We start from the raw sequence: 12739 nt of genomic DNA, 5'->3' as shown, positions 1-12739 counted from the left end.
TAATCTCTGTAGAGTAAAGCTACGCCATAACCTTTATCTGGCGTTGTCACGATGAGGGAAGACTTATTGCTGAGGGTTTTCAGAGCAATTTTCGTCCTTAGTAAGGTTGTGGACGGTCGTGTTCTTCCATAGAAGGACTCAAACGCAGTTTGTTTTAAGTTACTTTTGAAGTATTCAAAGTTTCCTTCATCTCTTTGTATGCAGTCTTGTGTGGCTAATGTTTTAAAGTTTCTCAAAATCAAGGAAATGATTAACCAATTTAGGCCGCGCGTCAATGGCCTTCAGAATCACGCTTATTTAGATGAAGAGTTAACACTTGCTCATGGTAAAGTTAATACACCAGATAATGTTTGAAGATTCACAAACCAGCTAAATTAAGACCTGCAACAGTCCATTACCTGGCTATTAAATGTGGTGCAGCATTTCAGTAGTAATACAAACCTTACCTTTCAAGACCTGCATCAGTCCATTACCTGGCTATTAAATGTGGTGCAGGACTTCAGTAGTAATACAAACCTTACCTTTCAAGACCTGCATCAGTCCATTACCTGGCTATTAAATGTGGTGCAGGACTTAAGTAGTAATACAAACCTTACCTTTCAAGACCTGCATCAGTCCATTACCTGGCTATTAAATGTGGTGCAGGACTTCAGTAGTAATACAAACCTTACCTTTCAAGACCTGCATCAGTCCATTACCTGGCTATTAAATGTGGTGCAGGACTTCAGTAGTAATACAAACCTTACCTTTCAAGACCTGCATCAGTCCATTACCTGACATTTAATGAGGTGCAGAGCTTCAAGATTCTCTATTCGTTTCTCTTTGCATTTTTTCCCCTTTCCAATCTCCCTTTCTCTCTTACTGGCTCCCATTCCCTTTCCATCCCCAACACTCCCTTACAAATACCACACGATAAACACCCCACTATTTATCACAGAGGCAGAGAAAGGCATGGGAGTGTTACGTTACCAGGCTACCAGTGAAGGCCAATTACATGCCAACCACAGTGGACAGGTTAATGTGGTGCAGTGCTGAGGTAAATTCTTCTCACTGAACCGTTGCTTTTGTTAGGTAACCAAATACTTCCTGATACTATTTAAACATACATAATTAAGGCAACAATTATGAGATATAGAGAAATGATGAACTGGAGGTAAAGACAGAACACACAGAGATAACAGAGAGACAGAACTAGACATAATTAAGGAAAGAATTATGAGATAGAGAGAAATGATGAACTGTGAGGTAAAGACAGAACACACAGAGATGAGACAGAACTAGACATAATTAAGGAAAGAATTATGAGATAGAGAGAAATGATGAACTGTGAGGTAAAGACAGAACACACAGAGATAAGAGAGAGACAGAACTAGACATAATTAAGGCAAGAATTATGAGATACAGAGAAATGATGAACTGTGAGGTAAAGACAGAACACACAGAGATAAGAGAGAGACAGAACTAGACATAATTAAGGCAAGAGTTATGAGATAGAGAGAAATGATGATCTGTGAGGTAAAGACAGAACACAGAGATAAGAGAGAGACAGAACTAGACATAAGGCAAGAGTTATGAGATAGAGAGAAATGATGAACTGTGAGGTAAAGACAGAACACACAAAGAAAGACAGAACTAGACATAAGGCAAGAGTTATGAGATAGAGAGAAATGATGAACTGTGAGGTAAAGACAGAACACACAGAGATAAGAGAGACAGAACCAGACATAATTAAGGCAACAATTATGAGATAGAGAGAAATGATGATCTGTGAGGTAAAGACAGAACACACAGAGATAAGAGACAGAACTAGACATAATTAAGGCAACAATTATGAGATAGAGAGAAATGATGATCTGTGAGGTAAAGACAGAACACAGAGAGATAAGAGAGACAGAACTATTATAAAGAGGAGTGGGAGAAAGAATTTATATTAGAGTTGGCTGACGATTAAAAGTGTATCTTGGTATGTAAGGAAAATTGTATACAATTGTGTGAGTGCCCTATGAGGAACAGCTGGCTGGGATGATTTAGAGAGAGCGATCGAGGATTAATTAAAAAGATGAGAGGCCAATCAAGATATATATATGAGGAAGAATGAATTAACTGTGAGGTAAAGACAGAACATTTGAAACATTTAAAACATTTGAAACATTTCTTAATAGCCCATTAGGTACAGTTACATATGTTTTTGCATGTATTGTTAGAGGCCAGCCTTTACATAACACACAGAGATAAGAGAGAGACAGAACGAGACAAGGCTATCTCGACCGGTAGGTGCTGTATCGCAATTTCGAGACCAGAAATGGCTTTGCCGTGATGTACTCTCTCAGGAAAGTCCCCATTTGCAAGGAAATAGCCCCAATAATGTAGATAGGTTACCAGATTTTGCTTGAAAACCCACACGTATGTTACGCCTCCTGCTGTATGGCGACGCTGAGCAGGGATTTTATGTACCGGCCAAAAAAGTTATAAATCGGGTTCGAATGAGTGTTCTCTTAGGGTGGTATTGCAAGACATTTTCGCTGCTCACATAACCTATTTATAAAGGTCAAAGACGGGGTCAATCGGGTTCTAATGAGTGTTTCTACAGGTTCATGGTACAGAGGAAGGGTCACTCTACCACCAGGGTCATAGAACTACTCCTGGAAATGCCCTCAACTCCTATGAAAGCCTTGTCAAATAGGTGTTCCTTCAGGTTCATGGTACAGAGGAGGGGTCACTCTACCACCAGGGTCATAGAACTACTCCTGGAAATGCCCTCAACTCCTATGAAAGCCTTGTCAAATGAGTGTTCCTTCAGGTTCATGGTACAGAGGAGGGGTCACACTACCACCAGGGTCATAGAACTACTCCTGGAAATGCCCTAAACTCCTATGAAAGCCTTGTCAAATAGGTGTTTCTACAGGTTCATGGTACAGAGGAGGGGTCACACTACCACCAGGGTCATAGAACTACTCCTGGAAATGCCCTCAACTCCTATGAAAGCCTTGTCAAATAGGTGTTTCTTCAGGTTCATGGTACAGAGGAGGGGTCACTACCACCAGGGTCATAGAACTACTCCTGGAAATGCCCTAAACTCCTATGAAAGCCTTGTCAAATAGGTGTTCCTTCAGGTTCATGGTACAGAGGAGGGGTCACACTACCACCAGGGTCATAGAACTACTACTGGAAATGCCCTAAACTCCTATGAAAGCCTTGTCAAATAGGTGTTCCTTCAGGTTCATGGTACAGAGGAGGGGTCACACTACCACCAGGGTCATAGAACTACTCCTGGAAATGCCCTCAACTCCTATGAAAGCCTTGTCAAATAGGTGTTTCTATAGGTTCATGGTACAGAGGAGGGGTCACACTACCACCAGGGTCATAGAACTACTCCTGGAAATGCCCTAACTCCTATGAAAGCCTTGTCAAATAGGTGTTCCTTCAGGTTCATGGTACAGAGGAGGGGTCACACTACCACCAGGGTCATAGAACTACTCCTGGAAATGCCCTAAACTCCTATGAAAGCCTTGTCAAATAGGTGTTTCTACAGGTTCATGGTACAGAGGAGGGGTCACACTACCACCAGGGTCATAGAACTACTCCTGGAAATGCCCTAAACTCCAATGAAAGCCTTGTCAAATAGGTGTTCCTTCAGGTTCATGGTACAGAGGAGGGGTCACACTACCACCAGGGTCATAGAACTACTCCTGGAAATGCCCATAACTCCTATGAAAGCCTTGTCAAATAAGTGTTCCTTCAGGTTCATGGTACAGAGGAGGGGTCACACTACCACCAGGGTCATAGAACTACTCCTGGAAATGCCCTAAACTCCTATGAAAGCCTTGTCAAATAGGTGTTTCTTCAGGTTCATGGTACAGAGGAGGGGTCACACTACCACCAGGGTCATAGAACTACTCCTGGAAATGCCCATAACTCCTATGAAAGCCTTGTCAAATAGGTGTTCCTTCAGGTTCATGGTACAGAGGAGGGGTCACACTACCACCAGGGTCATAGAACTACTCCTGGAAATGCCCTAAACTCCAATGAAAGTTTTGTCAACTAGGTGTTCCTTCAGGTTCATGGTACAGAGGAGGGGTCACACTACCACCAGGGTCATAGAACTACTCCTGGAAATGCCCTCAACTCCTATGAAAGCCTTGTCAAATAGGGGTTTCTTCAGGTTCATGGTACAGAGGAGGGGTCACACTACCACCAGGGTCATAGAACTACTACTGGAAATGCCCTAAACTCCTATGAAAGCCTTGTCAAATAGGTGTTTCTTCAGGTTCATGGTACAGAGGAGGGGTCACACTACCACCAGGGTCATAGAACTACTCCTGGAAATGCCCTAAACTCCTATGAAAGCCTTGTCAAATAGGTGTTCCTTCAGGTTCATGGTACAGAGGAGGGGTCACACTACCACCAGGGTCATAGAACTACTCCTGGAAATGCCCTCAACTCCTATGAAAGCCTTGTCAAATAGGTGTTCCTTCAGGTTCATGGTACAGAGGAGGGGTCACACTATCACCAGGGTCATAGAACTACTCCTGGAAATGCCCTCAACTCCTATGAAAGCCTTGTCAAATAGGTGTTTCTTCAGGTTCATGGTACAGAGGAGGGGTCACACTACCACCAGGGTCATAGAACTACTACTGGAAAGGCCCTCAACTCCTATGAAAGCCTTGTCAAATAGGTGTTCCTTCAGGTTCATGGTACAGAGGAGGGGTCACACTACCACCAGGGTCATAGAACTACTCCTGGAAATGCCCTCAACTCCTATGAAAGCCTTGTCAAATAGGAGTTTCTACAGGTTCATGGTACAGAGGAGGGGTCACACTACCACCAGGGTCATAGAACTACTGGAAATGCCCTCAACTCCTATGAAAGCCTTGTCAAATAGGTGTTTCTTCAGGTTCATGGTACAGAGGAGGGGTCACACTACCACCAGGGTCATAGAACTACCCCTGGAAATATCCACAACTCCGACGAAAGCCTTATCAAAGAGATATTCTAAGTGTATACATTCATAAGTATATACATACACCATCTTGCATTGGCTCATGCTGCCCTCCCGGAGCTCATCTTTAATCCTAGAATCTAGAGTCCGGGTTGATAGGTGGTCTTCTGGACAGCATGTGGGTAGTTTTAAGCCACTCGGCGGCGGCTGAAAAATCCCAGCTTGGTGGCACCGGGCGGGGATTGAACTCGCGTTGTCCCGAATGTGGCACCATCATGCTATCCACTCAGCCACCGCCTCCCCCACTGCTCCATCCATGTTAGCGTTGCCCACACGGGTCATCTCAGCGCAGGTAGGACAAGGGTTCTTCACCATGGACGGGCTTGTCAACCTGGTGGAGAGAGGGGTAGGTTAGGGTAGCTTAGGATAGGGTAAGGTAGGTTAGGTAAGGAGGAGAGGCTAGATTTGGCAGGGAGGGAGAGATATGGCAGGGACACAGGCATGGAGAGAGTGATTTGGCAGGGACAGAGGCAGGGAGAGGGAAATATTTGGCAGAGACATGTAAAGAGAGCAGGGGAGGACACAGTGCTGGGAGTTTTAGTAGAGGACCTGGAAACAGTGCTCAGAAGGGAAAGACTCCGATGGTTTGGACATGTAAAGAGAGCAGGGGAGGACACAGTGCTGGGAGTTTTAGTAGAGGACCTGGAAACAGTGCTCAGAAGGGAAAGACTCCGATGGTTTGGACATGTAAAGAGAGCAGGGGAGGACACAGTGCTGGGAGTTTTAGTAGAGGACCTGGAAACAGTGCTCAGAAGGGAAAGACTCTGATGGTTTGGACATGTAAAGAGAGCAGGGGAGGACACAGTGCTGGGAGTTTTAGTAGAGGACCTGGAAACAGTGCTCAGAAGGGAAAGACTCTGATGGTTTGGACATGTAAAGAGAGCAGGGGAGGACACAGTGCTGGGAGTGTTGGAGAGATTGGAGGTAGAAGGAAGGAGACCAGTTGGTAGACCTAGGAAAACGTGGAGAAGGTATGTACAGGAAGACTTGGAAGTGATGGGATTGGATGAGCATTGGGCAGAAGACAGAGTAGAATGGAGGCAGAAGGAAGGAGACCAGTTGGTAGACCTAGGAAAACATGGAGAAGGTGTGTACAGGAAGACTTGGAAGTGATGGGATTGGATGAGCATTGGGCAGAAGACATAGCAGAATGGAGGCAGAAGGAAGGAGACCAGTTAGTAGACCTAGGAAAACATGGAGAAGGTGTTTACAGGAAGACTTGGAAGTGATGGGATTGGATGAGCATTGGGCAGAAGACATAGCAGAATGGAGGCAGAAGGAAGGAGACCAGTTAGTAGACCTAGGAAAACATGGAGAAGGTGTTTACAGGAAGACTTGGAAGTGATGGGATTGGATGAGCATTGGGCAGAAGACAGAGTAGAATGGAGGTAGAAGGAAGGAGACCAGTTAGTAGACCTAGGAAAACATGGAGAAGGTGTGTACAGGAAGACTTGGAAGTGATGGGATTGGATGAGCATTGGGCGGAAGACAGAGTAGAATGGAGGAGAGCCATAAAGCGTCCAACCGCTCAGGAAGATTGAATTAAATGGACCTTAACCTAAATAATGATGATGATAATGACATTGTACTTACCAGGGATTGAGTGGTCATAGTAGTAGTAGTAGTAGTAGTAGTATCAGCTGTCATGGAAGTACTATATAAGGGATTCAATAGTACACATAGTAGCAGTATAGAGGATTTAATAGTACACATATCAGTATAGAGGATAGTAATAGTAATAGTAGTAGTAGTAGTCTCAGCGATCTCCTTGAGTCCGTCGTCAATGTAGATGCCGTTCCCCACCTCCACCACCTTAGTGACATTGATGTGGCTGAGGTCAACAACATCCGCCGAGCACATCTCATAGAACTCCTTGTCCGTTGCGAGCTTGACCCGACCGCCAACCTTCCGCCAGCTCGATCTCCGCTGACGCTCCCTGGGAAAGGTCAGGTCAGGTTAGGTTAGGTCGCGGGAGGTCATGGTGGGGTCAAACGAGGGTGGGTTATGTTTTAGGAGGCAAGTAAAGAAATGGAAAAATCACTGGGCTATTTTTTTATATATATTTTTTTTGTGTGTGTGTGTTTGTGTGTGTGTGTGTGTGTGTGTGTGTGTGTGTAGTGGAAGGCAGGGTACAGGGTTCCTCTTCTTACTAAAACCTTGATTAAAAGAAAGTAAATAAATATATATAAATCCTGGGAGCTATTTTATACTTATGTTATGTAAATGGTATGTCAATTAGTGTTTCCTATCCACTACTTCTATATGCAGATGACACAGTATATATATTAGCTGTAACACACAAGGATGCCACATGTAATAACCATACTATTGAGCCAATCTGTGGGCTTATTTACTTCAACAATGACACCTAGTCTTTCCATATGGTCTAATTCCTTCTTAAGTTTATCCCTCAGAGCAACAGGTATTTCTCTAGGAGGGTGAGCCACAGGGACAGCACTTGGACCAAACTGTAATTCAACTGTTGGAAAGTTGGAAAGTTGTGTTTAGTGGGTGCAACATCTGTGGTCATATGCCGGAGAGAGACAGAAGGGGAAGGAAGGAAAGTTTTGTTTAGTGGGTGCAACATCTGTGGTCATATGCCGGAGAGAGACAGAAGGGGAGGGAAGGAAGGAAAGTTTTGTTTAGTGGGTGCAACATCTGTGGTCATATGCCGGAGAGAGACAGAAGGGGAAGGAAGGAAAATTTTGTTTAGTGGGTGCAACATCTGTGGTCATATGCCAGAGAGAGACAGAGGAGGAAAGGATTATAGGAGAAGGGAACAGACCCCAGGAGATGGGACACAACCCCCAATTAATACCTGGTACCCATTCACTGCTGGGTGGACAGGGGTGTAGGGTATCGGAAAAGCCGCCCAAATTTTTCCACTCTGCCCGGGAATCGAACCTGGGCTCTCTCAGTTGTGATCCAAGTAATTTACCTGTACCATCCAGCAGGCATCCCAGTCCCTCAAATACATCAAAGAATTCCTCCAACATACCATTTGCACCATGAATTGTAGGCAATGTCCAGCGCACACCTGTGGTCGACGCATGTGTAGGCACTGGCACCCTTCAGCTGCATGGGCGGAACCTTAGACATCTGTGAGAGAGACAGAGAGATTGACAAATAATATAGAGGGAGAGGAAGATAACAGAGAGATACAGGGATTTTAACACGATAATGAGGTTAACCCAGTAGCAGCGACGGGCCAAATTTGTGGCTTTACCGTGTAGCAGCGACAGGCTAAATTTGTGGCTTTACCGTGTAGCAGCGACGGGCCAAATTTGTGGCTTTACCGTGTAGCAGCGACGGGCCAAATTTGTGGCTTTGCCGTGTAGCAGCGAAAGGCTAAATTAATTTGTGCCATGATATAAACCCCAAAAATAGATGATACATAATCTGATCGCAAATGCTTTGATATATATGAAATGGTTTGTGTGAGGGGTGATTTTTTTCTCATTTTTCTCACTTGGAGGGACCATTAAGAAACATGATCCCCGCTGCTACTGGGTTAATATCTGCATTTTTATGAGCGTTTTTTCAAGTTCATTGCACAGAGGAAGGGTCAGACTACCACCAGGGTCATTAAACTACCCCTGGAAATGCCCCAAACACCTATGAAAGCCTTGTCAAGTATTTTTTTCTACAACAAAGGAGACAGCTCAAGGGCACACACAAAAAAGGAAACTATATTAAAAAAGCCTGCTACTCGCTGCTCCCAAATACCATGTGTCAATTTCTGTGCAGATGACAAAAACCTGGATCTTCAAGTCCCTCCCTGTCTTAGCCTGTGGGGGTAGTCTCAACGCCCTGCCCCTGCTGTGGGTGGTTTGGGGGGGGGTGTGGGGGTCTGGTGCAGGGCCCACAGCTCCACCGTCAGGCTCAGGGGGGAGTCTCCAGGTCTGACAGGTGCTGGGGGAGGGGGGGAAGTAACATTCAGTAGATATGTACCATTAAAAATTCCTGTAAACCCAGCCATTAAAACCTCTTGTAAACCCAGCCATTAAAACCTCTTGTAAACCCAGCTATTAAAACCTCTTGTAAACCCAGCTATTAAAACCTCTTGTAAACCCAGCTATTAAAACCTCTCTTGAACCCAGCTATTAAAACCTCTCTTGAACCCAGCTATTAAAACCTCTTGTAAACCCAGACATTAAAACCTCTTGTAAACCCAGACATTAAAACCTCTTGTAAACCCAGACATTAAAACCTCTTGTAAACCCAGCCATTAAAACCTCTTGTAAACCCAGCCATTAAAACCTCTTGTAAACCCAGCCATTAAAACCTCTCTTGAACCCAGCCATTAAAACCTCTCTTGAACCCAGCCATTAAAACCTCTTGTAAACCCAGCCATTAAAACCTCTCTTGAACCCAGCCATCAAAACCTCTCTTGAACCCAGCCATTAAAACCTCTCTTGAACCCAGCTATTAAAACCTCTCTTGAACCCAGCCATTAAACCAAATTTTAAACCCAGCCATTAACACCTCTCTTGAACCCAGCCATTAAAACCTCTTGAACCCAGCCATTAAAACCTCTTGAACCCAGCCATAAAAACCTCTTGAACCCAGCCATTAAAACCTCTCTTGAACCCAGCCATTAAAACCTCTCTTGAACCCAGCCATTAAAACCTCTTGTAAACCCAGCCATTAAAACCTCTCTTGAACCCAGCCATTAAAACCTCTTGTAAACCCAGCCATTAAAACCTCTCTTGAACCCAGCCATTAAAACCTCTCTTGAACCCAGCCATTAAAACCTCTCTTGAACCCAGCCATTAAAACCTCTCTTGAACCCAGCCATTAAAACCTCTCTTGAACCCAGCCATTAAAACCTCTCTTGAACCCAGCCATTAAAACCTCTCTTGAACCCAGCCATTAAAACCTCTCTTGAACCCAGCCATTAAAACCTCTCTTGAACCCAGCCATTAAAACCTCTTGAACCCAGCCATTAAAACCTCTTGTAAACCCAGCCATTAAAACCTCTCTTGAACCCAGCCATTAAAACCTCTTGTAAACCCAGCCATTAAAACCTCTCTTGAACCCAGCCATTAAAACCTCTTGTAAACCCAGCCATTAAAACCTCTTGTAAACCCAGCCATTAAAACCTCTTGTAAACCCAGCCATTAAAACCTCTTGTAAACCCAGCCATTAAAACCTCTCTTGAACCCAGCCATTAAAACCTCTTGTAAACCCAGCCATTAAAACCTCTCTTGAACCCAGCCATTAAAACCTCTCTTGAACCCAGCCATTAAAACCTCTCTTGAACCCAGCCATTAAAACCTCTCTTGAACCCAGCTATTAAAACCTCTTGTAAACCCAGTTATTAAAACCTCTTGTAAACCCAGCTATTAAAACCTCTTGTAAATCCACCCATTAAAACCTCTTGTAAACCCAGCTATTAAAACCTCTTGTAAACCCAGCCATTAAAACCTCTTGTAAACCCAGCTATTAAAACCTCTTGTAAACCCAGACATTAAAACCTCTTGTAAACCCATGCAGCTATTAAAACCTCTCTTGAACCCAGACATTAAAACCTCTCTTGAACCCAGCTATTAAAACCTCTTGTAAACCCAGCCATTAAAACCTCTTGTAAACCCAGCTATTAAAACCTCTTGTAAACCCAGCTATTAAAACCTCTTGTAAGCCCAGCTATTAAAACTTCTTGTAAACCCAGCTATTAAAACATCTTGTAAGCCCAGCCATTAAAACTTCTTGTAAATCCAGCCATTAAAATCTTACCTTATCGCTTGTGTGAGTCCTCCCCTGCATAAGAACAGCCACGTCATCCAGGGGTAGACCAGGGAATCAACCACTCACATCCACGGTAGACCAGGCAATCGACCACTCCTCCTGGGGCCGGTAGACCAGGAAATCAACCACTCAGCGGATGACCGGTGTTGTGTAGCTCTTCAGTCTGAAATCGAGGGAGTTTGTAACCTAACCGATCATGGATATTAATTAATTAGTGTTTTTACTCAAAGACAAACTGTGTGCGATGAACATTCAGCGACTTGGAAATAATCACTGGATATTTACGACACAATAACAAAAATATCTGACATCACACCTGAACCATTGGATACCTGTGACATTATCAGTAAAGGCAATTAGGACACTCACTCACCAGGACGTCTCAGAACAAGTGCGCCGAGGACTATTATGGAGGCTAACATGGCGGTAGTCCGGGGCGTGGAACCTCATCAACCGTAGCGGTGTGTTCTGTGGTTGAGGCTCGGCCGTGGAGGTTTCTTGTAGACCCGGGTGGATGTGGTAATGCCCGGGTGGAGCAGCAACGGCCGTAGAGGGTTGGGATGTACACTGTAGTCTTATGTATACTGTAGAGTCTTATACTGTAGAGTCTTCCATGGCAAACGTTGCCTGTTCTTTACTAACTAGAGAGAGAGAGAGAAAGACACAGAGAGAGATTGAGAGATAGAGAGACAGACAGAGAGAGACAGAGACAGAGAGAGAGATTGAGAGAGAGAGACAGAGCAACACACACACACAGACGTACGCACAGTGCAGTGAGGGAGAATTAAGCAACACACACACACACACACACACAGACGTACACAGTGCTGGGAGGGAGAATTAAGCAACACACACACACACACACAGACGTACGCACAGTGCAGTGAGGGAGAATTAAGCAACACACACACACAGACGTACGCACAGTGCAGTGAGGGAGAATTAAGCCACACACACACACAGACGTACACAGTGCTGGGAGGGAGGAAGGACAGGCAGCATGGCGGTACATTGTTTATTACGGAACGAAATTCGCGTTACAGCTGCAAGGTGCTCTCAACCACAATGCCTTACAAAACCAGCAGTAGTTACCTCCTCCTGCTGCAGCGACCTCCCCAAGACGGAGGGCCCCCAGACACCGCCCAGCGAGGATGCGCCTCCCCGGCCACCTGGTCAAAGCCTGGTCAACCAGTCAGCCAGAGAGGTGCGCCCCCGCCGACAGGGCCCAGAAGCCTTCCGCATCGGGCGGGTCACCACAGCCGCCTCTTCTTGCTGCTCAGGAACACAACAGGCTAAAAGGCAACAGTTACACACACGGACATATAAAAAAAAGAAATCCTAACCGACATCTCAGAGGGAGACGCCCAAAGACGGCAGACTCAAACGCAGAACGGAAAACACCCGTTCTGTGAAAGAGCCAACCGTTGTACCCCTAACACCCTAGGCCCCACCAGCCTCCTCCTGTGAGGAAAACTGGTCCTCAGTTTGGGCAGCTCAAGGAGCTACCCTGACGGCAAAGCTGTAACACAGACTGGCCCGCGTACAACTCCGCCGCCTAAACTATCACCTTGCCAGACCTCCCTACGGAGAATCTGACATCTATCTGCGCGTCTTTCAAGCGTTGCTCCGACTCCCTACCGCCGACCACCCGTCCGCCCGCCCGTTCCCACGTACGCCCGCCCGTCCGCCCATCCGCCCCCCGCCCCCTACCCGCCCGCAAGCGTGCGAGCAGAGGTACGACGAGCGTCAGTGCGGCGGAACGTAGCGTACGGGTTCCGTGCGTTCGTACGTGTGGCCGTACGGTTCAGCGTAGACGCTGCTGCCTGCCTACCTGACCGAGGGTGGGGTGCCCGCCCGACAACCTGACCGCAAGGTGGCCTGCCTACCTATCTGATGGCCCGACTGACAGCCTGACCACCAGATAGCTTGCCTGTCACCTGCTAGCCTGACTGCCAGGTGGCACACCCGCCCGTCGGCCTGATGGACAGACGG

At 45.8% G+C, this 12739-nt stretch overlaps 2 long non-coding RNA genes across 7 annotated transcripts; both read right to left on the bottom strand.

Moving 5' to 3' along the window:
* Positions 1 to 6580: 6580 nt before the first annotated feature.
* Positions 6581 to 12236, bottom strand: LOC127000447 (uncharacterized). 2 transcript variants are annotated; one of them, XR_007754041.1, is made up of 5 exons: positions 11121 to 12236; positions 10736 to 10910; positions 8726 to 8911; positions 7998 to 8098; positions 6581 to 6935 (listed from the first exon to the last, which is right to left on the bottom strand). It is a non-coding gene; the product is annotated as an uncharacterized LOC127000447 (long non-coding RNA). The 2 variants fall into 2 exon arrangements; XR_007754040.1 differs by having other exon boundaries at positions 7998 to 8911.
* On the bottom strand, positions 8983 to 10625 carry LOC127000448 (uncharacterized). 5 transcript variants are annotated; one of them, XR_007754046.1, is made up of 3 exons: positions 10556 to 10625; positions 9556 to 10151; positions 8983 to 9136 (listed from the first exon to the last, which is right to left on the bottom strand). It is a non-coding gene; the product is annotated as an uncharacterized LOC127000448 (long non-coding RNA). The 5 variants fall into 5 exon arrangements; XR_007754043.1 differs by having other exon boundaries at positions 8983 to 9284; positions 10052 to 10151; XR_007754045.1 differs by lacking the exon at positions 10556 to 10625 and adding an exon at positions 10377 to 10548 and having other exon boundaries at positions 8983 to 9284; positions 10052 to 10151.
* Positions 12237 to 12739: the final 503 nt, after the last annotated feature.

The sequence above is a fragment of the Eriocheir sinensis genome, chromosome 18 (assembly GCF_024679095.1).
Source record: "Eriocheir sinensis breed Jianghai 21 chromosome 18, ASM2467909v1, whole genome shotgun sequence".
NCBI classification, from domain to species: Eukaryota; Metazoa; Arthropoda; class Malacostraca; order Decapoda; family Varunidae; genus Eriocheir; species Eriocheir sinensis.
The sequence above is the reverse complement of the archived record's forward strand: the minus strand, read 5'-3'. Positions and strand labels throughout refer to the sequence as shown.